The sequence below is a fragment of the Podarcis pityusensis genome (genome assembly GCF_964106645.2).
Source record: "Podarcis pityusensis genome assembly, chromosome: 13".
Taxonomy (NCBI): domain Eukaryota; kingdom Metazoa; phylum Chordata; class Lepidosauria; order Squamata; family Lacertidae; genus Podarcis; species Podarcis pityusensis.
Window position 1 is genome coordinate 4,932,339 of NC_138038.1, and position 26,833 is coordinate 4,959,171.

The 26,833-nt window shown below is 46.3% G+C and overlaps 1 protein-coding gene and 1 long non-coding RNA gene across 5 annotated transcripts in view; one reads left to right on the forward strand and one right to left on the reverse strand.

Moving 5' to 3' along the window:
- Positions 1-5,300: 5,300 nt before the first annotated feature.
- On the reverse strand, positions 5,301-8,047 carry LOC308460661. Of its 2 annotated transcripts, none has more exons than XR_013978697.1 (2): positions 6,834-8,047; positions 5,301-5,462 (listed from the first exon to the last, which is right to left on the reverse strand). It is a non-coding gene; the product is annotated as an uncharacterized lncRNA (long non-coding RNA). The 2 variants fall into 2 exon arrangements; XR_013978698.1 differs by having other exon boundaries at positions 6,511-8,047.
- A 2,817-nt stretch (positions 8,048-10,864) lies between these two features.
- GRB10 (growth factor receptor bound protein 10) overlaps positions 10,865-26,833 on the forward strand; it is an 87,407-nt gene continuing 71,438 nt past the window's right edge. The window contains exon 1 of one of the 3 annotated variants that reach the window (XM_080976772.1): positions 10,865-11,004. The gene's annotated coding sequence lies outside the window, so the exon portion shown is untranslated. Of the gene's footprint in view, positions 11,005-11,155; positions 11,275-11,848; positions 11,971-26,833 lie in introns of those variants that run through there. The other 2 variants (XM_080976775.1, XM_080976773.1) reach the window with 2 other exon arrangements.

Below are 26,833 nucleotides of genomic sequence, written 5' to 3' on the forward strand. Positions count from 1 at the left end.
GATGAGCCCCTTCTTGGCTAATTATGGGTGTCATCCCAGGGGTTTCCCAGGGGGAGAAGGGGAGAGATGGAGCGTCCCGGCAGCCGAGCATTTTGTAGAAGAAATGGAAGCAATCCATCGTCAGCTCCAACTCAACTTAGAAAGGGCGAAGGAAGAATACAAGAGGCAGGCAGACAAGAACCGAAGGGAAGGTGAAACCATAAGGGTGGGAGATAGGGTGTGGCTGTCAACCCAAGGGTTGCCGTTCAAAGGAGGTTGTAAGAAATTAAGACCCAGGAGATTGGGTCCCTTTGAGGTCATTCAACAGGTCAACCCAGTGGCTTTCAGGCTCCGGTTACCCAACCACATGAAACTGCACCCAGTATTTCACAGGTCGTTACTGTCACCGTATGAGGGGGGACGAGAAGGGATGGCCACTCGGGGACCGGTCATAGAAGAAAGGGAATGCAGCAGCCATGTGGCAGAAATCCTCGACGCCAGGTGGAAGGGGGATCAGGTGGAGTATTTGGTAGCGTGGGAAGGAGAACCGGAGTCAGAAAACACTTGGGTAATGGCAGAAGATATCAATGACGAGGTATTGATAGAAACGTTCCATCAAAGGTTCCCAAGGAAACCTCAGCCTGTGGAGAGGTTCCGGAGGGAATACTTTGGGACCACCGATGAGGAGGAGGAGTTGGAAGGATTCTCGGACTCGGAAGGGGAAGGGGAGATGGACTCTGAGGAGGAGGAGTACTTCGAGACCAGGAACCGCAACAGGTGGAGAGAAGTGTTCGGGACATCGGAAGATGAAGGAAGTTCATTCCGGGGTTTTGCCTCCTCACCGCCCGTAGAGGAGGGGGCGAGAGGGGATGAAGGGGGCCCTGGAGGGGAGGTGGATGTCAGGGAACTGCCATCGGAAGGAAGGGAAGTGAAAGGGCTCACACAGGTTGGGAGAGACTCAGCAGCTGAAGAGGGAACCAGTAGGGGGAGAGGAGCTGAGCTGAGGGAAAGTGAGCTGGAGGGATGGCTCAGAGACACTTCCAGCGAAAACAGTGGGGAGGTTTCAGGACCTCCTGTAGGGACACCCACTCCTCGCCGGAAACTGTCACGCAGAGAGTCCAGAAGACGTGTTTCCGTTAAGGAGCTTTTATGTTGGAAGCGATTCCGAAAGCAACCACTGTCGGAATCTGCCAGCGACTGACGGAGCCATGTTTAAGGGGCTCCGTTACAGACAGAGGTTTGCAAACTTGACCAAACTCTGAGGGACTAGGATTTTACACACAAGCAGCTCATCGTCCCATCACATATATATATGAAGTAGAGAAGACCATAGAGTTGGTTGGAGGCTATTATTATTAATTTTTTTAATTATTTATTAAAATTGTATAACACTGTCCATCTGTAGATTTCAGGGCGGTTCACAGCATAAAAATACAAGATAAAAGCACAAATAATAAAAACAAGAACAGAAACAAAACAAAATGAAACAATAAACCTCCTCCCACAAACACATTTAAAAGGGTATAGGATGTTAATCAGCCCAAGGCCTGGTTGAAGAGGAACGTTTTCGCCTGGCACCTAAAGGTGTGTAATGAAGGCGCCAGGCAAACTTCTCTGGGAGGAGCATTCCACAAGCAGGGAGCCACTGCAGAAAAGGCCCTGTTCTCGTGTTGCCACCCTCTGGACCTCTTGTGGAGGAGGCACACGAAGAAGGGCCTCAGAAGATGATCTCAGGGTTCAGGTCGGTTCATATGGAGAGAGGCGGTCCTTGAGGTATGGTGGTCCTGAGCCATTTAAGGCTTTATAGGTCAAAACGAGCACATTGAATTAGGCCTGGAAGCCACACTCCGGTTTGAGCCAACTGACTTGTGCCACAGCACAGAACCAAAAAGCGCCCGTCTTTTGGTCCTCTGCTCTGGTGCAGAGAGAGCACGGGACTCAAAATGGGACATCCAGAATTGGGATCAGAAGGCGTCTGTCAATCCAGGATGTCCAGCTTAAAATGGGGCACCTGACATTGCTACCTCTGTCCCCCTCAGTAGGGAGTCACCACCTCATGTCTCCTCCTCCTCTGGGGAGTTGTAGAAATCATTTTGTACACTGTCCCTTCCACAGCCAGCTCAGTGTGTTCTGCAACTGCTTTACTTGCTCCTCTGGCCCAGAATAAGAAAACAGATTGCCAGCAGGGTAGGAGTTTTGCACCTCTGACCTCGGCATATTTTCCCCCAGTCCCTGCATTTGGGCCAATATATGGAATCTTCCCCTCATGTCTATTGGAGCATATCTGGATATTATTAAGCTAGGTTACAAAGCAAGAGTCTTATGGCTCAACAACTTCCTACTCCTTCCTCTCAACTTGCCTTCTCCAGACTGCAATTCCCTTTCTCTGAGATCATTTGCTTTGAAAGTAGTAAGTGGGTTATCAGCAGACGTGTCAACTATCAGTAGTCTTGGATCTGACGGGTATATGACAAGAATGGAAAACGACTGCTCCAAGTCCATCTCCTGTGTTTATTTGTTTTTGCTGCAAGTTGTTCAGCTAAAAAATGTTGAACCAGCCCTAGATGAAACAGGTTCAAAAGACTGAAAGAAGCATCGCCACTTGACCTGAAGGAACTGGTGATAAACTTTGCAAAGCAAAAGGCACACAAAGAGAGGTTATGATGTGCCTGAAATTGAAACTTTTAAGAGACTTAAATTTTAACATCACAATTCACAATATTATTCAGAATTATTTGTGTGCTAAAAAACTTTCACATTTGATAAAGATAACCAAAGATTGCTGTATTACCTAGTCTTGCAATTTGAGATAAATTTAGCAGTTTCAGGTTTTGTGCATTTTTTCTACAAGAAATCCTTTTTTTTTTTTTAATTGAAGTTAGCCATTTTGAGGGGCGGTGGGCACAAGTAGTTAGCCTTGCCTAAGATGCAAAATAGCCTGGCACCAGCACAACTCCTGGGGAAGTTGCTTCATCATGTCCATGAGGGAAAGTAAATCCTTTATAAAAATAAATGGTGCAGTATATTACATCCATCTCTGCATGCTGGGTTACAGGTTGCTCTTAACAGATCAAATGCCAAGAGCTGCAGACCTTTCATGCTCTAAAGCTGCGTAACGCATGCCTCCAAACCCACAATACTGTCCAAAGGCAGCTCGGGAGCCATGATGCCGACAATTAAGAGTACATCCCCCATAATGGTCTATATTTTTAATTTATTTTTTGCTTTTTACTTGTTTTTACGATGTTATTGTTTGGTTTTATATTGCTGTAAATCACTGTGATGTATTTTTTCTGAAACGGTATATAAGGTGCCCCATGATATTCTTGTAAAGAAGCTGGTAAAATGCGGTCTTGAGAATGCTACCACTCAGTGGATTTGTAACTGGCTGACTGACCGAACCCAAAGGGTGCTCATCAATGGTTCCTCTTCATCCTGGAGAAGAGTGACTAGTGGGGTGCCACAGGGTTCTGTCTTGGGCCCGGTCTTATTCAACATCTTTATCAACGACTTGGATGATGGACTCAAGGGCATCCTGATCAAATTTGCAGATGACACCAAACTGGGAGGGGTGGCTAACACCCCAGAGGACAGGATCACACTTCAAAACGACCTTGACAGATTAGAGAACTGGGCCAAAACAAACAAGATGAACTTTAACAGGGAGAAATGTAAAGTATTGCACTTGGGCAAAAAAAATGAGAGGCACAAATACAAGATGGGTGACACCTGGCTTGATAGCAGTACATGTGAAAAGGATCTAGGAATCTTGGTTGACCACAAACTTGACATAAGCCAACAGTGTGACGCGGCAGCTAAAAAAGCCAATGCAATTCTGGGCTGCATCAATAGGAGTATAGCATCTAGATCAAGGGAAGTAATAGTGCCACTGTATTCTGCTCTGGTCAGACCTCACCTGGAGTACTGTGTCCAGTTCTGGGCACCACAGTTCAAGAAGGACACTGACAAACTGGAACGTGTCCAGAGGAGGGCAACCAAAATGGTCAAAGGCCTGGAAACGATGCCTTATGAGGAACGGCTAAGGGAGCTGGGCATGTTTAACCTGGAGAAGAGGAGGTTAAGGGGTGATATGATAGCCATGTTCAAATATATAAAAGGATGTCACATAGAGGAGGGAGAAAGGTTGTTTTCTGCTGCTCCAGAGAAGCGGACACAGAGCAATGGATCCAAACTACAAGAAAGAAGATTCCACCTAAACATTAGGAAGAACTTCCTGACAGTAAGAGCTGTTCGACAGTGGAATTTGCTGCCAAGGAGTGTGGTGGAGTCTCCTTCTTTGGAGGTCTTTAAGCAGAGGCTTGACAACCATATGTCAGGAGTGCTCTGATGGTGTTTCCTGCTTGGCAGGGGGTTGGACTCGATGGCCCTTGTGGTCTATTCCAACTCTATGATTCTATATAAACTTTAAAAAAAAAAAACTAACAATGTCAAAGCATATGATATGATGAGAGGAACCTTTCCTTCTATAGTTACTTTCTGGTTCAGGAACCCTGTCAAATTTGATTATTAGATGTTCCACCTGTTTTTGGTATATGTCATAGTGGAAACCCACAACATTAATCCTTTTCCAACACATAGATTTCTCCCGAGTACAACACGAGCATTTATGCACACTTCCAACAGTTCTAAAAACGTGTTCCAGTTCACATATCTTGTTCAGTTTCCCCAAACATATACTGTGGAATATTATCTGCAGCCCTTGTTGCTGTTTCAGTTATGTTTTCCTTTTCTCATATTAACATTTGAACTGGCGAGCTTCTTTCTAAGTTGCCATACAAAGAAAAAATATTCATTTATTAATGAGACAAATATGTCTCCTGCTTTATTCATATGTTGGCTGACTACAGAAAACCAGTATCTTCTCCAATGTTATTTAAGGGTTGCTATATTTTGAAGAGCAAAAAAGAGGACACATTTGCCGACCTCTGCTTTTAACTATGGCTCTCTCTGGCCACTCTCATCATGAAAAGGAGGACGTGTCCTGGAAAAAGAGGACATGTGGCAACCCTTGTTATTTTCTCTTCTGCAGTTGGTTTACCTACCTTCAAGTTATTTAGCAACTTGGCATACCCTTTATCTTCACTGACATTTGTGGTTAATTCTTCATACTTGAAACAAAGCTGCAGATTTAAGTGCGCGATACTGCCCATTATGCTTTTGTGTCTCTGCTTGTTAATATTTGAAAGACAAAATTGGCCTTTTACATGAGTCAAGTTGCATCTGGTCTCCAAATGCCACATCGTTCCATCATTCCGTCTTTACCATTTTTTTAAACATAATGGATAAAAGGAAGCATGATGCTGGGTATCATAGTAATCTAATCTATGACTGGAAGTAAAGGTTTAATAAGTTTGCACAGAAGCAGAGCAGGTTCTTCACTCAGGTTTCAATACTCCATCTTCTACCTATGCCCCACCAGGAGCACAAGTAACCAGGGGATGGTCAGACCTCCAATATTTATCCTGTAGGAACAACAATGCAACAAGACTCAGCACAACCTGTTCTATTGAACACAAAAGCTCTAATTGCATGGATCAGGAGGTGTTTACCTGTGCTTTCACATCCATCCAACCAACAAAGAAGAGTCACTGTTGAGCATTACTGCGCGTGACCAGTTATTCTGCTTGATCACAGCACTAAGGATTTGATACACAGATTTCTTTTCAGGATTGATTTAATAAAGCATCCTCATTTGGCAACTTGGACTTGCAGAGCACTAGTGAGCAATTGCAAACCACCCGGCGCAGCCGGCTACAGCAGGGCAGCCCAACCTCTCAGACCGTGTGGGCCGCAAGAGCACTTCCCCACAGAAACAGCGAGCCAGCCACACACCAAAATAAATCCCCATATCGTGAATTAAAGTGTTCACAATGCAGTCAATACCATTTCACGTACAGAACTGAATATGTATGATTAAATATATACAATTAAAAGGAGGTAAAAATAAAAATATTTTAGGCTTCTAGTCAAAATGATTCAAGACTCTTGTGAAGCCAGTAAATAAACACAGAAGACAAGTGTACAGTGGGGGTGGGGGGAGGTGGCTAATGGCCACTTCGGCCTCCTCACCACCTCTACCCCCCCCACCATACACATGGCCCCTTAGGGCTGGTCATTAACTAAGAGCGGGGAGAGATCTGTGGAGTTGGAAGGGGACCCAACAGGGTAATCTAGCCCAACCCACTGCACTCACTGACAGGTAGCTCCCACCCCCAAGTCCACCTACCGGGGGTGCCAACTTAAATAAAATATTGGAGGGGGGCAGGTAAGACCCACCACATATAATTGATCACATGATGCGGTGCATGCACACCATTTGAATGGCAATGCCCATCAACTTTGAGGGGGCCTGGTCCCTCAAATGTTTTATGGGGGGTCGAAGACCCCTCAGGCCCTAGGAGTTGGCTCCCATGCCATCTGCTGAACAGGGCAGCTTGCAGCAGAGCCTCCATGCCCAGGGCAGCCCACCAGCCCTGTGGAGAGCCCCACCAAATCCCCCCCCCCGCCTACCATGCACCATGTCTCTGCTGGGGGCCAGCCTGCACTTGCGAGAACTGATGGCCTTCCCACTGCTCTCTAAGGCTTCTCCTCTCCAGGGCGTTTCCCAGTTGCAAACTGCTTCTGTGCACAACCATTCTCCGCTCTGCTCTTTTCATTTCTCTCTGTGCCCTGGGAGACCAGGGGAGAGGGGAGCTGGTTGCAGCACAAGGGGGAGACCCCCCTGGCTTCTTCTCCAGCCTCTGGTCCCCCCCCCCCTCCTCTCCAACTTTCGCTTCAGCCCTGGAGTCTGAACTGCTCTCTGCCACAGCTTCTTCCTGCTCACTAAACCTTACCTCTTCTGCTTCCAACACCTCCTCCTTCCGGTCTGTTCCCTCTCATGAGCACCTTTTAATGTGCTTAATGAGAGCTTCTTCTTTTTCCAGAATCTCCTAGTGCTTCGTGAAAATAGAACCGTCAATTGTTTCCTCACTTGCTTTGTAACTCTCTTTGTAAAATTTATGACGGCCAGCAGATCTCTCTTATCTCTCCAGAGCTGAAACAGCAAGAGTGAAGGGGGATGGGGAACAGTTCTTTCTTATCACTGGTTTTAAATGTTAAACAAGGATGATTTATCAGGGAAGCTTTTTGTCTCTTCATTGAGCACCCTGGCATGCCATGTACATCTATATATCTTCTTGAACCCAAGACTGTCGGTCATGCCACCAAGCAACTTCATACAGGTACAAATTATCCAAAAGAGAAGTGTGTTTGGGACACACTTGGTTTGAGAATATCAGTCCTCTCTGGGTCCATTAGTGCTAGAGCATCATATTCTTTTCTCTTCTTGCCCCATCCAGTTCTCCCTCAAAATAGTTTCTTTTGCAGGCAGGGGGAGGGATTTCAAAGCTATCCAGCCCAATGCTGCCAGGCCAATTTATCTGGACTTTATCAGGCTTTGTCCACACAGAAGGGCTGCAATGCCTCACAATTTCATCCACTTCTGTAAAGTATTAAAAATAATCCCATAACAGTGAATGGGGAAGCACAAAGTTTCAGTTTTTTGAACTGGGATTTAGATTCAGACCCCGAGTTGCATCAGATAGCCTTTAACTTGGTTCAGAATGAATCAAACTCTTTTTTGAAGCGGCAAATCAGAATCCGAAACAAATATTGTATTCAGTTTTTGTCTCTCTCTCTCATGACACTCAATCTTGTAGACATCCAATGAAGCTGAAGATTAGGGACAGACAAAAGAAAGTACATCATATATTTCGGGACTCTCTTTTTCTTTCTTCTTCTTTTGTTTATTATTAAGAACACTTATTGTTTTAGTTCTCCTGGCTGTTAGTATGATAAATGTATTATTTTACTGTATATGTTGTGCTCTGATTTTATGTATGCTGCTTTAGGACTGTTCTTACAATGAAGAGTGAATAATAAATATTTTAAGTTAAATAATTAAAAAATACAGATGGAAATTAATTGCTTCCTTTCCTTACCACACTGTACTTAAAACTTCAACAAGGCTGCTGGGTTCTAGAGCAGTTGCCTTGAATGGCAGCCCAGATGAATATCACCAAAAAAGATCAACCCCTTGAACTGGGTTTCATCTATATCAATATATGTCTCTCTCTTTATACATGATAGTGGCAATCTTCCTTCCAATACGCTGCAGCTTATTTTCCAATTAAGTGTTTTCCTGAAGTATTCTGCCTTTATTCACTCAGACACTAGTAAGATCTTCGTAGGCTGCTGGTACAAGGCTCCTTTGCTACGGCTATATATAACCAGTTTTGCGGTGAACCTTCTAAGTTTTTAAAATCACGGAACAGTTTTGTGTCAAACAATGCAGCTGTTGCACACAAAAACTAAATATATCTACAGGCCCAGTTCAGGATGCCCAAGAAATATCCCTCATACAGTTTTTATCAACTGCTGAATCACACAAAGCATTCGTACTCCCAAATATTAGTGTATCCTTTCAGAACAGGCTTTTAAAATTACAAGGAAATGTACACACAGACACCTTTAACAGTTGTTCAGATAGAGCCCGTTTTTCATTGTTACAAGCAACTGTCCAAAAATCCACCAGCTATCCCGATTCCAGTTCAAGTGATTTTATTTTCTATAAAATGTATGTCATTAACGTCACACTGTATACAATTTAGCCTGCAATCCCAATCCCATTTACCTGGGAGTAAGACCTATTGACTCATGAATATTGGCAAACAGGCATCTCTTTAGACTTTAATAACCTGAAAGCCAATTTTAGATGCCTGTGCAAGGTCAGCTGTTTTCCTGGAATGGAATGGAGATACAGCCCACTTACCCTTGGAAATGAGCCACAGTGGAGCTCAAGTTTGATGAGTCAAGGAAGACCCCAGCTTCTTGTTGCTCAATTGCTTTTAATTCTCCAGTGGCAGTGTCAAAAAGCTTTTTCGAACTACAGGGAATAAAGATCTACATTTGGATCTGCTACCCTGTGGATCCGGCCACCTGAGGCAGTTGCCTCACTTTGCCTCATGGGGGCCGGCCCTGGCCTTAACATTTTCATCCTCAAAAAGAGAGGCTGATCACTTTTACCACATCTTGATTCCAGAGGGGTGGGGCAACAAGTTCCATAGAAGACCCACGCTGCCTGCGGTGTCTTTCTGCATGTCAGATATTTAAAATTGAAATTCATTTCCAGGGTCCCTTTGAGGAATGTGCTGGGGTCTCTCTCTCCCACCCCCATAGGGAGCACAAAACCCCAGCAAAGACCCCTTTAGCTCTGGCCCTTCTGCTCATGCCAAAAGCCTTGTGACTCTGGCAAGGCCAAACTTTCAAGGCTCCCTGGAGAGGAGGAGCATGGGCACCTCAACAAGTTCCAAGTGGAAACACACCTTGGCCCATGCCCAACCTGCCCCCCCTGGGGGGCAGAGACCGAATATACTCTCCCCATGCAGTTTGTAGAGAAACACTGTGCTCCATAGCAGATGCTTCTTTTATTCCATGCGCCCAAGCTGTGATCCTGCAAAAGTACCGGGTACTTGTGTTTGGCAGAAGTGCCAATGGCCGTAGGGGAGTGCCTGGTCTCGGTTGGCAGAGAACTTGCCTGCAAGTGTCTCCAGGGTGTCTGGGACATCACTCTGTGCAGCTGAGGGTGGGAGGAAGGGCGCCATAGCACTGCACTTTAGACATGGTCTTCACTTATGACAAAAGGTGGTGTTGGGCGACATACAGAATCACAGGTTGCCCACGCCTGGGTCAAAACAGTGTTGTGTGGTCTTAATAAATTTGTGATCCACTAGACCACTCCCTCTCTTTCTCTATTACACACACACACACACCACGAAAAGATTCAGGGACGGCACTTTCTGGGGGTTTGGCCTCTTTTGAAGGGAATGGTCATTGGAGACATTTGGTGGTTTTGCAACGTTTTAGGTTGATTTATAGTCATACAAATTTGAGCACAGATGGACACAACTTTGTTGCCTTGCACCAGATCTCTCAAGCCACCCCCAGGATCCTTTCAGTTCACTCCCTGCCCCCCTTTCTCTTCTCCATTTCTGTTCCAAATCTTGCTTTCCCCCTTTGCTGCTTTTCCCCGCACGACCTCGGTACCTGCCCTGTGCTGTGCGGCAGGAGATGGGGGTAGGGATGGAGGAATGTCTCATCTGAAATGGTCCTTCCAGCCCAGGGGCATCTCCAGCTATTCCAAAGCCTTTGGGGACCCTTTACCTGTCATTTCCCCTTTTTAAAAAAGGGATCTGAGCGACATGTTTGGCCTTACGTTGCCTCTCAAATACTATAATAATAAAATGCTGTCACAATTCAGAAGCAACTATCACGGTAGTTCAAATCTATCGAGAGCAACCGGCGGAGAGGCGACCTGAAGCTGTGCAGAGAGGGCTCGGGAGCAGACCTGTTTCCCCCCTCTCTCCTGTTATCCTGGGGTTTCGGGGCCCAGCCCTGCTGGGCAGATGCCGGCGCAGGGAGCGGGCCTGCCCTCGCCTCGCCTCCGGCCGCCAGGCGTCCGCTGCGCCCCGGAGCGAGGGCCCTTCGCAGCGCGCAGCCCGCCCGCCCAGAACATGGCTGCCCGGAGGGGGAAGGGGCTGGCGTCGCGGCCCCTCGGCGCCCACCACCCGCCGCCGTCCCGCCAAGAAAGTCCGGCCCGCGCCGGGTCCCCGAGGCGGAAGCCGCGCCTGGCCCGGGAGCCCCGGCGGCGCAAGACGAGAGGGGGCCCTCCCCGCGCGCCTCCTGCCCGCCGGCTTGCCCGGTGCCTGCTCCCCGCGCGCCCAGGGCGCCGTCGGTTGCGGCTGCGCGCAACAAGCGGCGGGAGGGGACGGCGGCGGGGGAGGGTTTAAAGCCCGGCGGAGGCGGAGGCGATGCCTGGGAGCGGGGAAGGCGAGTCAGCTGAGGAGCGAGGCGAGCGCGGGCAGCAGCGGCAGCAGCAGGAGAAGGCGGCGGCGGCGGCGGCGGCGCGCAGCCCGGAGTTGCCGGAGGACGGACGCCTGGAGGGCAGCTCGCCGGCCTCGGCCGCAGGTTGGGCTGCCCTTCTCCCGCCCCGGGGGGGGGGCGCGCTTAATTCCAGGGCGGCGCTGCCCCCACCCGCTTTCCGTGCATCCCCCTCCCCTTCCTCCCGGAGGAAGAGCTGCCCCTTCCCGTCTCGGCGGGTCCCTCCCTCTCCCTCTTGCCCGGCCGGTCCGAAACTTGCTCGGAGGGCCGCGCGGCTTGCGCCAGGAAGGCGAGCGGGAGCCACGCGGGCGCGCCGAGGGGCTGCGGGGGACAGAGCCCAGACCCGGGTCCTTGCTGGTGAGCGGGCGGGCGGGCGGGCGGGCACAGCCGCGGAAGGGGCCGCGCGGTGGCGGCGGCGGCGGCGGCGGAGAGGCGGGCGCGCAGCGGCCCCTCTGCCTAAGAAAGGCGAGGAAGTTTCTGCCCGTCCCGGGAGCGGAGAAGTCCTCCTCGCCCCTCCGCCGCAGTTGCGGTTCCGGGCCGCGCGGGCTGGGAAGGAGGCGCTGCCGACTTTCCGGCGAGTTGGCGAAGCGCGCGCAGGATGGCTCGCCAGCCGCGTCCCTCCGGGCAACTTTGCGCGCGCGGCCCCGCCGCCCGAGGGGGACCTGCGCGCGGGGGGAGAAGCGGCGCACAAAGCGCGCGGGCGGGGGATGCGGCGCCCGGGTTTTCGGGTCGCTTTCGCCTTCTTTTTCCCTTTCTTCCTTCCTTTCTTCCTTTTCCCCTTTCAAGGCGGGCGAGACTTCTCCGGAGCCTCGGTGCCCTTTCCACATTGCATCATAAAACCAGGGTGGAGCCAGCCCGTCTCCTCCTCCTCCGCCTCCCCTTCTGCAAGTAACCCGAGCGGAGGGGCTTGCCCGGCTCTCCCAATCGCCGCCGCTCCGGCGCGCGCTGCCCTTGGTGCGGGTCGGGGGCCGCGCTTGTCCCGGGAAAGTGCCCGAGAGGAGGCTCCTTTGGCCCGAGGCGGAGGCGGAAGAGAGCTCGGGCTCTCCTCGTCCGGTAAGAAACGAGGCTCCCGGCTGCGGGCGAGAGACTGAGCTGGGAAGGCGCCGGCTTCGGGGCTGCGCCGACGGAGTTTTGCCAGCCACGTTGTGGCCGCTCTGTTGCGACGACTGTCTGTTGGCGACGATGGCGCGTGTGGCACGGGATATTTTGGGCAAGAAGGATTCCCCAAACTTTTTGTTTCCCTTCGCCGCCTTTTCCGAAGGGTGGATAGCCAAAGCAGTGGTGGAGGTCGCAGAATTATGGCGCATCTTTTTAGAAAAAACCTCCCCCCCCCCCCGAGGTTCTTGGCATGAATGCAGGGGTGAAAAGTGCTTGGTTTCCCTGCACAGTGCAGGGCCATCAACTGGCCTTAAATTATGTAAGGCACTTCTGAAGGTTACTGCTGCTTATTACTGTTTTGTAGGCACTGCTTGCAGAAAGATATCCCAATCCTTTGGCAGCTGTTGCTTCCCTCTTCATCTGTTTTGATGATGGTATCCATGGGGGTGTACTCCAAGCATCAGCTTACAAATCCCCCCCACTTGTCTATTTGTTGAACATTACCTGCTTTGGCAGAGGGAAAACGTTGCTTCCTTTTGCGCCCTTGCATTGGTGTGTTGGTAAAGTTGGTACAGCAACTGTTTTACATTAGCACAGTTTCCAAACTCATTTTATGAACCCCTTTCTTGGCATCTTCTTGGACCACTTAAACTTCTCATTCTACTAATCAAAAGTACCTTTGCAACTCATTATATTAATTGTGATCTTGTTGTCCAGTGTGGTGGGTGCAAATGTTTTCTGAGCAAACGTCAGGCGTAATCTTTGTAAGCTTTAGCCTTGGGTTGGGTTCAGCAGTCATCTTATTTTTGTATTTGGATTTGAGGGTGGCAAGTGATGAAAATCCCATCTTGTACAGGGACGTGAAAAGCAAAGCATTCTTTCCCATTGTCATCAAAACCAGCGCTGAATTATGAGAACCATGGAGCCTGGCCTAGGGGCTTGTTAACCTTTTGATAATTCAGTCCTCCATCATCACGCTGAGGAAAATAAGTGCAGCCTTTTCACAGGCCACAGTTTAAAAACCTTTGCCATAGTTGATGTCATTTCTATTTCCATTGTATGTGTTTCTCTTTCTTGCATACTGGGGCAAGTGACTTGCTGTAAGAGCAAGCTGCAGTAAAGAAGTGTAGTTGAGATCATAGGATCATAGCATTGTAGTGTTCGAAGGGACCCCGAGGGTCATCCAGTCCAACCCCCTGCAATGCAGGAATCTCAGCTAAGGCATCCCTGACAGATCCAGCCTCTGCTTAAATACCTCCAAGGTAGCATCTAGCCAAAGTGAAGGTGGCAAATCTACATATTAAACTTGTATAGATCATTTAGAAGCAGTTGTTTCTGAATAAACTATTAGGTTAAATGGGGCTTTCTCCACGAATGTGTACATAGCCTTAGGTCCCCCTTACTAATTTCAGCAGAGCTTAACAAATGCTTAACCCCTTTCCCTCCTTTCTTGCACAAAATCATTAGGACTTGAAAATATTTTTCTGTGGTTGGATTGTCCTCTTATCTATCTTTCTGATGTTGAATCATTGGCCGATTTGGAGTTTTACATGATGTTTTAAGGCATAATAATATCAGATTCCTGATGCAGCAGTTGGCTGCGCTTGCCCATCCAGCTTCAGGATGGTCTGTTTCTTGATTGCTTAGGTTGGGAAATGTCAGTTGGTGTCTAACTGCAGCAGTGAGTAAAGACTGGTAGTACCAGTTTCCAAACTTTCTAACTTCAAGGAAGGTTTTCTGGTCTGCTATGGAATCCCCGAGTGTTGCAGAGGATTCTGGGAAGTAATCTAGGGATATCCTATTCATGGAGATGATCCGGTAGACATTGTTTAAACATTTGATGCCACACTAGATGGTGTACAAACACCCCACAGATTCCCAATTCCCTTCATTTCGTACGGTTGGAGTGCCACTGAGAAGGAAGAAGGAACTTTGCATAATTAAGAAAGTCTCTGAGGCTCCCTTGTGCTGGTCACCAGTGGTCCCAGTCCTGAAAAATGGGAAAATAGGGATCTGTGTAAATCTTTAAAGCAGTTGGAGAAAAACATGTACTCCCAAAACTAGAGAGTCTCCTTCCAAAAGTGACAGGATTCCAAATTTTAGTTTTCCAAATTGCCACAAACAGTTATTGAGAAACTCAGTTGACTGTATTCTCCTTTTGGAAGATTCTTTTTTCAGCTTTTGGATGCTTGGAATTATGAGTGTTTATAAGATGTTCTAAAGGAAGAAGACAAAACAATTTAAACACAAAAGGAACCTCTGCCTTCATGGACTACATTCAAATGCATATCCCATTATAGCAAAGTACTGGCCGTCATCTTCAATAGAATCCATGAATCTGGACTTGAGAATAGATGCCGTTTGCGTTCTGCTCCAGAATTTCTACTGAAGCAGAAAACCTCCATACACTGAAAGGAATATTTTGTTAGTCTTTAGACATGCAGAAAGAACGCTGTTCAAATACCTGCCTAGCCTACCTGCTTTCTAAAGGGAAAAGGTTTGGACCAACTATCATCATGACAGCAAGTATTCTAATGAAAGTGGCCTCAGATCAGGATGGTGTAACTTAGCAGTGCGCTGGAGATTACTACTAAGTCCTTTGCTGACAGCAGACTGTGAGTGAACTGGAAAATCTAATAACAAAAAGCAACTGTATTGTTGTACCGTGGGGCGAGGGAAGTGATGGAAAAACTGGCCTTCCAGACATTAGACTACAGCTCCCATTGTCCCTGACCATTCGCCATGGGAGCTGGAGCTCTGACAACCTCTGAGGGGCTGCAGATTCCTTAGGCCTGGTTCATGTACAAGATATATTGGTTTTATCTGCTACACCCTTATTACACAGTGGTCTGTCTGATTCCTGCAGGACAGAGGCCACTGTCCCTGACCTTAACTTATCATGGTTTGTTCAGAGTGAAACAAACCACAATTCCTGGTTTGCGTGCAATGCTAAACCAGGGTTTGTGGCTTCTTATTTCCCAAATGGAGTGAGCAGGAGTGAAGCAAGTGTGGTTGATTTGTGCACATTAATCCATGTTGTATGGCATAACCTGGCATGTGAATGCGACCACTCTAATGGGGAACTGGATTTGCCACTTGCTCATGTTTATACCTTGATAAACAGATTTCTTGACGCAGATGGTGGCAGCTGAATGGGAGTGTCTTATAAGAGAGGAAATGGTTGCACTTCAAAGACAATGAGATATGGCTTATCTCCACATCTACATAAAAAGCAAAGAGCATAAAAACTGAGGATATCTGAATAACAGTAGTTTTGGTTAGGAAAAAGATGAATTTATTAGTTGCTTTTTGGAGTGATGTACAAAAAAATGAACATTGAAAGCAATGATAAAACAATGTAAAATACACAGTAGTATTTAAAATAAGGTTACCAGAATTTTTTCAATGAATCCGGGGACACTTTTCAACTGGTAACCTTAATTTAAAAACTTGGGCGGCGCTGTGGTCTAAACCACAGAGCCTCTTGGGCTTGCCGATCAAAAGGTTGGTGGTTCGATTCCCCGTGACTGGGTGAGCTTCTGTTGCTTGGTCCCTGCTCCTGCCAACCTAGCAGTTCGAAAGCATGTCAAAGTGCAAGTAGATAAATAGGTACCACTCCAGCGGGAAGGTAAATGGCGTTTCCGTGCGCTGCTCTGGTTTTGCCAGAAGGGGCTTAGTCATGCTGGCCACATGACCTGGAAAAACTGTCTGCGGACAAATGTCAACTCCCTTGGCCAGTAAAGCGAGATGAGCGCCACAACCCCAGAGTCGTTTGCGGCTGGACTTAACTATCAGGGGTCCTTTACCTTTACCAACTGTGCCCACCCTGTGAAAAGATTATTTTTTAAAATGTAATAAGCAAAAAGATATTATTTATTGGCTGTGATTTTTTAAATGTGTTTTTTCTCAAAGGGGAATCCTGAAGCTATCAGAATTGCTTCAGATTGAATAAATAGAGCAGTGCTTAATAAATCCCCCCCTTTCCTCCCAACTGCTTACTTTGGTTCATATCTCGATCTCTATCTGTAGCTCAGAGCTTAACTGTGCAAGTGGCAAAACCATAGTTCTATTCAGGAGAGAGTTCTAGGTTGAGTATTGAGGTTTTAAATGACAATGAGGTGTCTAGCAGAGGCAAGGAGCCTCTGGAACGCAGGCCTGGTTACGTGTGCCTGCCCCACCCAATAGGCCCACAAGGTCAAGCCAGCCCCACCTGGCTTCCTCCTGATGTTCTATATAGGATGTCAGCTGTGGGGCAGGTAAAGGCGGAGCTTGGGCAAAAGGACTCTGGAGGCACTGCCAATCCTGCTCCGCTCCCAAGTTGGGAACAGGGCCGGATTTAGGTTGCTGCTGAAGGTGATGGGGCCCTTTATATAGCAGGTGGGGGCCATTACTTACATCATAGGAGCCTACACAACACAAAACACTGTTGTTGTAGGTAGGTTTTGTTTTATTTGTTTATCTTAAATTTTCGAAATGTACATCCAGTTTTTTCCCCCTTTAAATTTTTTTGGGGGGCCCAAGGGAGTGGGGCCCTAAGCTATAGCTTTTTATCTTATACATAAATCTGGCACTGGTTGGGAAGCAGCTGCAAAGGCTCCCTTGTTTCTGATAGCTGCCCTCCAACTTACACTGGGAGATAGGGGTTGGAGCGCCCCATCTTGTATTACATTTCCTGGTTTCTAGGACACTTCAAAAGGACTAATATGTCCCACCTAATATCAGCAGAATTGGGGAAGGCTGTCAAAAAGCTCTGCCCCTTGGAGCCCATCAGCCTTTTTCAGAAGGCTATTCTAGAGTCTTGTATTGAAAATGAAAGGAATCATTGCTGTGGCTCAGGGAAAGTATTTTGTGGCATTCCCCCCCCTTCTCCCCACCCCCCGTAGGCTCTTCATCAACCTGTATGAGCGGTCCATCCTTTCTTTTACCCTCCCTCCCATATTTATGTTGTTATTTTAAGGGTAGAACTAAAAACAGTATCTGAAAACCCAAGACATCCGGTCAAGATGTCTTGCATGTGTACTTGTTTTTTAATATTGAATTTTTCCTCCTGGAATGAGAAAGTGACATATGTCAGCCTTTTGCTGCACAGGCTGTAGTTGAGATACTTAAGTACCTTGCTAAAAATAGTGCATCTATTTTAGACAAGTGCCCAGTTAGGAGAGGATAACTTGTGGCTTGCCAGCCTGTAATCTGAAGGCACAGGCTGGTATTAAACAGAATGGAAACAAACATTTTATTGTAATTATGCCTCTGCCGGTTTTAACAATTAGCTCTGATATAAATCAGCTCGCATCTCTTAGAAGTTGCTTTAGCGATCCAGAATTCCTATGCTGCCTCTTTTTAAAAGGGAGTCTTTTTGTATCAGTGCTTCAGTTCAGACTTGCTTACTTTCAGTTTTTAAAAGAAATTAATTTATGGTTTTACAATCTGTTTCCCAACCAATAACAAAAGAGGAATTAAAACAGAGCGAAACGGGTCCAGAAACAGTTCATGTAGAGGCAGGAAGCTCATAATGAAGATAAATCAATAGAGCAGAGCCTTGCCTCAGAGATTTCTCTACAAGTCCCTCTACAGGTGAGCATATGTTCGAGGTGATCTTCTCACCTGCTTGGTTCTGTTGCATGTTGGAGGCCAAACAATGGGGAACCCATCCAAACCAATCTTGTGCTTTCAGTAATGTGGAACTAAAAAACCTGCTTTTTTTAAAAAAAGTTTTCCATCAATTAATAAGAAAATAAATTGCATTCAAAAGTTATCAAAGGGCAGAGAGAATTTTGATGAAATTCTTATGGGTGGTTGAGCTTCTTCTTCTTCTTCTTCTTCTTCTTCTTCTCCTTCTCCTCCTCCTCCTCCTCCTCCTCCTCCTCCTCCTCCTCCTAATTTTTGCACTAACCTTATTTTTAAGGTTACCAAGGGAGGCGTGATGGTGAATTTCCTTACTTTAATTCTGCAGATCATCTCTCCAGTGGCCTGAACACTGCAGCCTTCCTGAGTCCTTGTGCTTCAGTTTGAAGCCATGTGGAAAGTATCATGAGCTCCTCCCATGGGGCTTTTTCAGATTGGGAAATATGGGCAGCCCAGAAAGGCTGCACAGAGCTGGCGTAAAGTTTATTTGAAAGAAAAACTCTGCAATGTTCAGGAAAGCTCAAGCCCACACTCATCAAATTCTACAGAAATTCTTAAGTGCTCTGAGAATGAGGGAGGAAAAACCAGAAGCCTCTTTCACAAGGGAATAAAACATTTGAGGAATTGGGAGCACACATTTTGACATGGCACAAATGTTCAGTAGCATAATAGTTTCTAATTTGTTCAGCAGCAGTTGACAAACTTGGTGCCAGGTGTGTTTTCTGGCACCTGCAGGCCCCGCCTCCCAAAATTAGAGTTGAGATAAGCCAATAGAATTGTAGCAAATAGACTCGATTGTGGTGTGTTTTTGCAGTGCCCACAACAGTTTCTGTAGTTCACAAATGTGCCCACGGGCCCAAAAAGGTTGGCAACCGCTGCACAACCATTTGATTGTTCTCTCTGGAATAAGTTCTGACTGGCTCAGAGTTGGCGGGAGATCTGATGCTTGGCTCAAAGAGGAATAAAGAGATCTACTTATTTCTTAATGTTTGTGGTACCTGGTGGACTAATCTCATTCTCTCCTTGAATTAGGCGAGGAATGCTAGTGCCCAGCTGTAGCATCTTCAGTGTTCTATACTGAAATATAAAACTTGTTGTGTTTTGTTTATGGTGAAAAACAAATTTGAACATTAATTTGCCCTGCTTTGGGACGCCATAGATTTGCCCCCAGGAACATGATTTATGTGAACCTGAACCAATTTAATATGAGAATAAGTTGAAGTGTCAATTGGTTCCAGATTTGGTGGCATGAACAAAATCTGTGTAGAAACGCCAGGTGTGTGTGCATTTGTGATATGTACTCTCTCTAGCCAAGTGATCTACCCTGCAGCTCATGTGATTGGAGAGATCGGAGATCAGGCTTGACATTTGATTTGTCAAATGGTACTCAAATTATCTGAAGCATTCATTTTTATTAGAACACAGTACCTATATTAATTACAAAATCTACTCAGAAGCAGTGATTCCTGTTCATCCCAGAAGCTCCATGCCAAATCACACGAAGACTCTTCATTTTTCTTCCCACAGTAGAAAAATCTTGGGAGTTCAGTCCTGATTTCCTAGTCAGTTGTGATCTGTATTCTGCCTCTTCATAACAAAAGTTCTGGGGCCTTCAGGGCTGAGAACCCTGAGCACGTGCAGAATATGGCTGGGCAATATATCGCTATATCATCCAAAACCAGTTTGAAGTCTATACCGTGATATCAGCTTCATAATTTTTGACCTGGGAATATATTGTGAATCATGATGTGTGTGTGTGTGTGTGTGTGTGTGTGTGTCTGTGTGCGTGCGGTATGCAAAAATCACAATGTGAGAAAAACTGAAGCCAGCCAATTCTTCTATATTGCTTCATCCTTATTTCAGACATAGTGATATATCGGTAAGGTGGTATCTCGGGTTACATACGCTTCAGGTTACAGACTCCGCTAACCCAGAAATAGTGCTTCAGGTTAAGAACTTTGCTTCAGGATGAGAACAGAAATCGTGCTCCGGCGGCGTGGCAGCAGCAGGAGGCCCCATTAGCTAAAGTGGTGCTTCAGGTTAAGAACAGTTCAGGTTAAGTACGGACCTCCAGAACGAATTAAGTACTTAACCTGAGGTACCACTGTATATTGCAGTGTTTAGCTGGTGATATATCACTATGCTGAAAACCAGCTATCTCAGTCCTAGTACAGAATGTTCCCTTTGAAGCAAGTGACTGCATTTTCTGTGCCTTGCCCTCCCCTCGGCCTCGGTCTGTCTGTCTGTCTGTCTGTCTATCTATCTATCTATCTATCTATCTAAGGTGTAAGTGCCCTGCACAGGTTTTCCTGCTGGGCCGATAAGTTAAGTGCTTGCAGGCTGAATGAGAGATGTGTGGATTTCATTTGAAGCTTGTTGCCACATCAGCATGTCTGCAGGAAATCAACGCACATGCCTCGCAAGTTCTGCATCCTGCAAAATGATGCCACCATCCTACATGTTTTTTGTATATATATCGTGCAGCTGTATGGAGTAGCACTGTTTGCATTCTCAGCAGAAAGATTTTCCATCCCGCACCTGCATTGCATGACTAAGTCTCCCACCACTTCCTTAGGGTGACCTTGTGTGCGTGTTAACACCAAACCCAGCTCTCTTGGAACATTTATTTCTTTTGACTTGGTTCCCTAATTCTGACAACTGGCCCAAGAGGAAAGGTTTGTATCCAGGGCATTTCTTACTCAGAGTAGACCCATTATGGTTGATGGACTTGGCTAACTTAGGTTCATTGATTTCTACTTGGGGTAGAACAACGCAATTTTGTGACTGGTTGGCAACTCCAGCTAACTGTGATAAATACTTTGTGTGTTTTTTCCAGAGGTGTGTCCTCTTAAGGTTTTCCTTCAGAAATGAATGTTTTAAATTATGGTTGCAAACCCTCTAGTTATAATTTCATTGTTTTACCTTTCTTCGTAAACCACTTTGAGGTATTTTCCTGCAATCCAGTGGTGGTGCACGAAGTTTATGAAATAAAAAAGGGCCAGTTAGGGAGAGTTTAGGGCACCTGGCCTACCCGGCAGCGAAGCCAGGAGATTTCTTGGCAGAGCGTAGCAGGGATGCCTGCCTCTGACCCTGCAGGGCTGTGGAGCAGAGGGACCTTCCTCCTGCCCTTGCCGCAAAAGAGCACCATGATTCGTTGTAAAGATGGGTCAACCCTTGAGGGTGCTCCAGTTCCTTCCTGGCCAGATAGGCAGCCATCTTGGCAGGCGCATCAGTGATGGCAGGGAGTGAGGATGGAGGTGGCCTAAGCTTAACTTTTTAAAACGAAGGGCGAAACATTTCACGTGTTGGTTGTCAGAACGCATCGGGCTCCAGGCAGCGTTGCAGAGCCACGTGAAAGTGTTCCCTTGCCAGGAGCTGCCAGGGCTGGGGGCAGAAGCCCACAGGCCTGTATCCTGCTTCCATGCGGACAAAACTGTGAAGCTATGCTAGTCAGCGTGTTCCCTGAGGTTTTGCCGGGCTCTGGAGAGATGCCACCTAGATTTGCTGGGGCTGACGGGAGTTTGTTATAGGGAGCAGACGGTTTCCCTTGCTAGAACATCTCCCCTGACTGACTGTTTCCAGGGGAAATTCAGGCGCTAGTTATAGCCCACAAAGCTCTACGAGGCTTAGGTCCAAGGTGTCTGAAGGACTGTGTTCCCCTATATGCACATGCCCAGGTTTTGAGATCTTCAGGGGAGGTCCGTCTCTCGGGGTCCCCCCCCAATTCACACTTGGTGGGGATGCAGGACAGGGTCTTCTTGGAGGCTGCTCCCAGACTTTGGAACTCCCTCTCTAGAGAAGCCACACGGGCTCCTTCCTTGTTGTCTCCTTGTTCCAACATGCTTTGGGGAACTGACTGCTTTGAATGAGGGGGCTGGTACCATGCTGTTTTTATTGTATTTATGTTTTTAATATATCTTTTATATTTATAGAGAGAGAAGCATAGAATAGTAGAATTGCAAGGGATCCACGAGGGTCATCTAGTCCAATGTGGGGCTTGAACGCACGACCCTAAGATGAAGAGTCTCATGCTTTACCAAGGGAGCGACATGCAGTTTAATTCTATTAATATTTACTTGTTTTACAGTTATTGTCGTTCTCAACCCCCCCCCCCGCCCAATGTTTTTAACAGTTCCTGTTTTATCTGTGAACCGTCTTAAGTCAGGGGGAAAAGAAAGTAGGCAGAGACCTTGGAGCTCTTTGTGCACACCACTCAGTAGCTGCTCTAGGACAGAAGGTGTGGGCAACACTACTGTTAGCTGCAGTCCCCTCTAGTGCTGTATCTTGGGACCCAGTGGGTGCTGCGCCTAGTTCTGCCGTGCTGGTGAAACTAATAATAATAATAATAATAATAATAATAATTTATTATTTGTACCCCGCCCATCAAAACATAATTCAAAACCCTTTTGAATTATGGTGCTGGAGGAGACTCTTGAGAGTCCCGTGGACTGCAAGAAGATCAAACGCATCCATTCTTAAGGAAATCAGCCCTGAGTGCTGCCTGGAAGGACAGATCCTGAAGCTGAGGCTCCAATACTTTGGCCACCTCACGAGAAGAGAAGACTCCCTGGAAAAGACCCTGATGTTGAGAAAGATGGAGGGGACAAGGAAAAGGGGACGACAGAGGACGAGATGGTTGGATAGTGCTCTCGAAGCTACCAGCATGAGTTTGACCAAGCTGCGGGAGGCAGTGGAAGACAGGAGTGCCTGGCGTGCTCCGGTCCATGGGGTCACGAGGAGTCGGACACGACTAAACGACTAAACAACAACAACCCTGCCCATCTGGCTGGGTTTCCCCAGCCACTCTGGGCAGCTTCCAACAAAGATTAAAAATACATTAAAATGTCACACATTAAAAACTTCCCAGAACAGGGCTGCCTTCAGATGTCCTCTGAATGTCAGGTAGTTTTTTATCTCTTTGACATCTGATGGGAGGGCATTCCACAGGGCGGGGGCCACCACCGAGAAGGCCCTCTGCCTGGTTCCCTGTAGCTTTGCTTCTCGCAATGAGGGAACTGCCAGAAGGCTTTCGGCGCTGGACCTCAGTGTCCGGGCAAAACGATGGGGGTGGAGATGCTCCTTCAGGTATACTGGGCTGAGGCCATTTAGGGCTTGAAAGGTCAGCACCAACACTTTGAATTGTGCTCGGAAACGTACTGGGAGCCAGTGTAGGTCTTTCAAGACCGGTGTTATGTAGTCTTGGCGGCCGCCCCCAGTCACCAGTCTAGCTGCTGCATTCTGGATTAGTTGTAGTTTCCGGGTCACCTTCAAAGGTAGCCCCACGTAGCATTGCAGTGGTCCAAGTGGGAGATAACTAGAGCATTCACCACGAAGGAGTTGTGGGCCTGATTGGCACTTCGGCAGTGAGAGATGGGAAGGGTTGAGTTCTGCTGCTTCAAAGGCCCAGCAACCAGTGGCCAACCAGATGCCCACGAGAAGCCCATGCTTCCCTCCTGCTATTGTTCCCCAGCACCTGGCTTTCAGAAGTCTGCTGCCTCTGATGCTGGAGGTTGTCTGCAGTTGTCATAACTACAAGCAAGCCACGATGGTCCTCTATCATCCATTGATATATCTAGGTCTCTTGGAAAGCAGTCCATTTTGGTGACCATCTCTGCATCTTTGTGAGAATGATTTTTTTTTAAAAAAATGATATTTATTGAAAATTTTTTAGAATTACAGAAAAAAACACAGCAGAAAAAGAGAGAAAAAAAAAGAAAACAAAGAGAAAACAAACCACATCAAACAATGTAAATTCAGAAAAAACAATAATACACCACAAACAGATAAAAACAAATCCATCATTCTCAAATCCTCAACTTGCATTACCTTCTTTCTTTGACCTCCTCCTCCTCCCTTTTTTTGTATCCTAGTTATTAATTATCGCAGCAAATCCTTTCCATATTTCATAATATTCTGTCATTACATTACCTTAATCTATTTTCATCTTATCTTATAGAAAACCTTAAAACTTAAAACTTAACTCTTATTTTTACCAACTTCTCATAGCCGTAATATTCTTACCTAATTCTTTAGACATTTTTGCTAGAGCCAAGTAATTTCGTTCCAACATTTTTCTAACATTCATCAATTTTATAAAACAATCCTAGTAATAAAAAGAAATAAATAAAAACAATCCAATCTTCATCCAGCGTCCCTTCCTCCTGGTCCCGGGTTTTGTCAGTCCTCTTTATCCCATTGATCTAGCGCATTAACCTGGTAACCTTATATCCGAGGCCCTTAGGTCTCTTCCATGTCCCTTCCGCAGCTCTTCTTCATATTCTCCTTTCACACATGGGAACTCCAGCTTGGTAATGTTTTTGACCCTTTTCAACAAATCAGCCCCTTTTCCAAAGTCCAGAGAATGAATTCCATAGTTCTGTTTATATTCCACCATTTGCTTTCAGTGGATGACTCCAGGTCCTAGTACAGTGGTACCTCGGGTTACATACGCTTCTGGTTACATATGCTTCAGGTTACATACTCCACTAACCCAGAAATAGTGCTTCAGGTTAAGAACTTTGCTTCAGGATGAGAACAGAAATCGTGCTCCGGCGGCACGGCAGCAGTAGGAGGCCCCATTAGCTAAAGTGATGCTTCAGGTTAAGAACAGCTTCAGGTTAAGTACGGACCTCCGGAACGAATTAAGTACTTAACCAGAGGTACCACTGTATTACGAAAGAGGAACAAACTTGTCTGTGTGCACTTTCCCCACAACATGCATTATTGTATACACTTCTCACCGGTGCTAGAAACGGGGGCTGGATTCTAGACACATCAAAGTAGCGTTTCAGTTTAAAGCAATGTAAGTTTAAACAGGGAAAACAGTTAGAGAAAAATGGGACTCCACTTTGCCATCTGGTGGCACAATGTTGTATTGCACATACGGTGCATATAAATTGCTTTTTTTTTTTACCAGTCTGGCTGAGTCCCAAGATAGAAAAGCTAGGAACCAAATGGTTCCTGGGACCTGGGTTGTGGGCGCTAAAACAGTTGTCTAGTCGCCATTGGGGTGTGTGCAGGCTCGGCAACAATTTGTATATATTATTTTGATAAGCATGAAGTAATACACAATTCTCATAGGGAGGATTCGAAATGAACTCCGGCAAATGCGTCTTACCTCGTCGCCATCTTCGACCGGAACTCCCATATAAGTGACACATTGTTAATATCACATTTTTAACAGAAATTGTTAATACAGTGGTACCTCGGGTTACAGATGCTTCAGGTTACAGACTCCGCTAACCCAGAAATACTACCTCAGGTTAAGAACTTTGCATCAGGATGAGAACAGAAATCGTGCGGTGGCGGCGGGAGGCCCCATTAGCTAAAGTGGTGCTTCAGGTTAAGAACAGTTTCAGGTTAAGAACAGACCGAACGAATTAAATTCTTAACCCGAGGTACCACTGTACATGTTTATTTTGGTGTTTATAATAAAAATATTGGTACCATACTTCAGTTTTCAAAACACTCTACTCTTTATTGTCAAACTCCTTAACATATTGTCTGTCTTTTTCAGTCGGGGGCTGGTCCACTGTCCCTCAGACCTTGTGGGGGACCGGACTATATTTTGAAGAAAAAAATAAACGAATTCCTATGCCCCACAAATAACTCAGAGATGCATTTTAAATAAAAGGACACTTTCTCTTCATGTAAAAACACACTGATTCCCAGACTGTTGGCAGGCTGGATCTGGTCCCCAGGCCTTAGTTTGCCTACCCATGCCTTAGTATATACTTTTTTAAAAAAAATAATTTTTATTAACCGGCCAATCAAATCAAATCAAATCACATCACATAAATTCCGAATTACAAAGCCGAATTTTAAATTTTGTTGAGGGGACCCATATTTCAAGATCCGAAGGGGGATTCTGATCATCTTCTTGCTACTGTGTTAATGTTCAAATCAGTCCAAACAAAGTTCATAATTCTATCCAGTCTTATCTTGCAGTTTCCACATCACACCTTGTTCATATATTTTCTCTTTTTTCTTTATGATCTCTTCTGATAGTCTCCTTAAGCCGATAAACACCAATAATAATCCTGTGTGAATTTTTCCGTTCTTCCAATCCTCAAATCGAGATGGTTTCCATATATCATTGCCTTCATAGATAACATCGCTCTTTCCATCATTAATCTCAGAACTGTCGCTCTTAAGTCCCTCTGAGGAGTTTCACCCACAATATAAAAACAGCTCTGTTTCTCTATTTCTCCTCTCAGACTTAAGTCCTCCGACAGAACTTCCCAATATGGCGACGGCACTTTTAACTGCGTCATTCCAAAGCCCTTATACATTCCACGCTCTTCTTAAAACATGCTTTGGTTCGAAAGTTTAACTCCACGCAGCCTTAAATCCACAGCTTAAGTCCTTAAAACGACATTTCTGACTTGTGAGGGGGGGGGGGAATTCTTGTTTAATCACATAAAAGAAAGAAAGGAAAGTTTCCCCCCCTCCGCCATCAGTCCCTTTGCCATACCGAGTCTTGGCGTATCTTCTCATGATTTATACTTGTTCCTCCGACTCGTCTTGTTTTATCAGAGATCTCTTCTGTTAGCAGTCTTTACTCCCCTTCCTTCCTTGAAATATGTGCATTCCCTTCATCCAAATTGTTTCTTTTGAAGTTCTTGCAGCTAGTGGCGCGGATCAGAGACGGCGTCCAGGAGCGCCGAAATCCCACAGGAGGGCTTTGTGCCTAGTGCCCTCATCCCCACAAATTCGGGGGTGGTATAGGGCACAGCAGGCAGGGGCAGTCCCACCCCCACAATCCTGGGGGGGTAGGGAGGCTATTTACTCCCATCACAGCCTCCAAATTACCTCGTGTGGGTCGGAGAGATGTTATTGTCAGCCATCTTCTGATGCGCCCCTAGTGGCCCCTCCTGCCTTAGCATATACTTTGAGGCTTCAAAGCACATACATTTCAGTAATCCTTGAATGTCAGCCAGGCACAAAAAAATGGCACCCAGACTTTTTGAGGTGCTCGCAAGTGGAGAATCTTTAGGCTCAAAATGCCCCTGGCGCCCTGCTAATTTTGAACCCTGCCCATAGCTAAATGATGAACCCTAGCAGGGACCCACAGTGTTATTTATTATTTTATTTATTGCACCATTAAATTACATGGAGCATTTAATCAATGAAATTAAAGCATTTGTGACCAAATCGGCAGTAATTAATTTCTTTTGAGCAGTAAGGTTTAGAC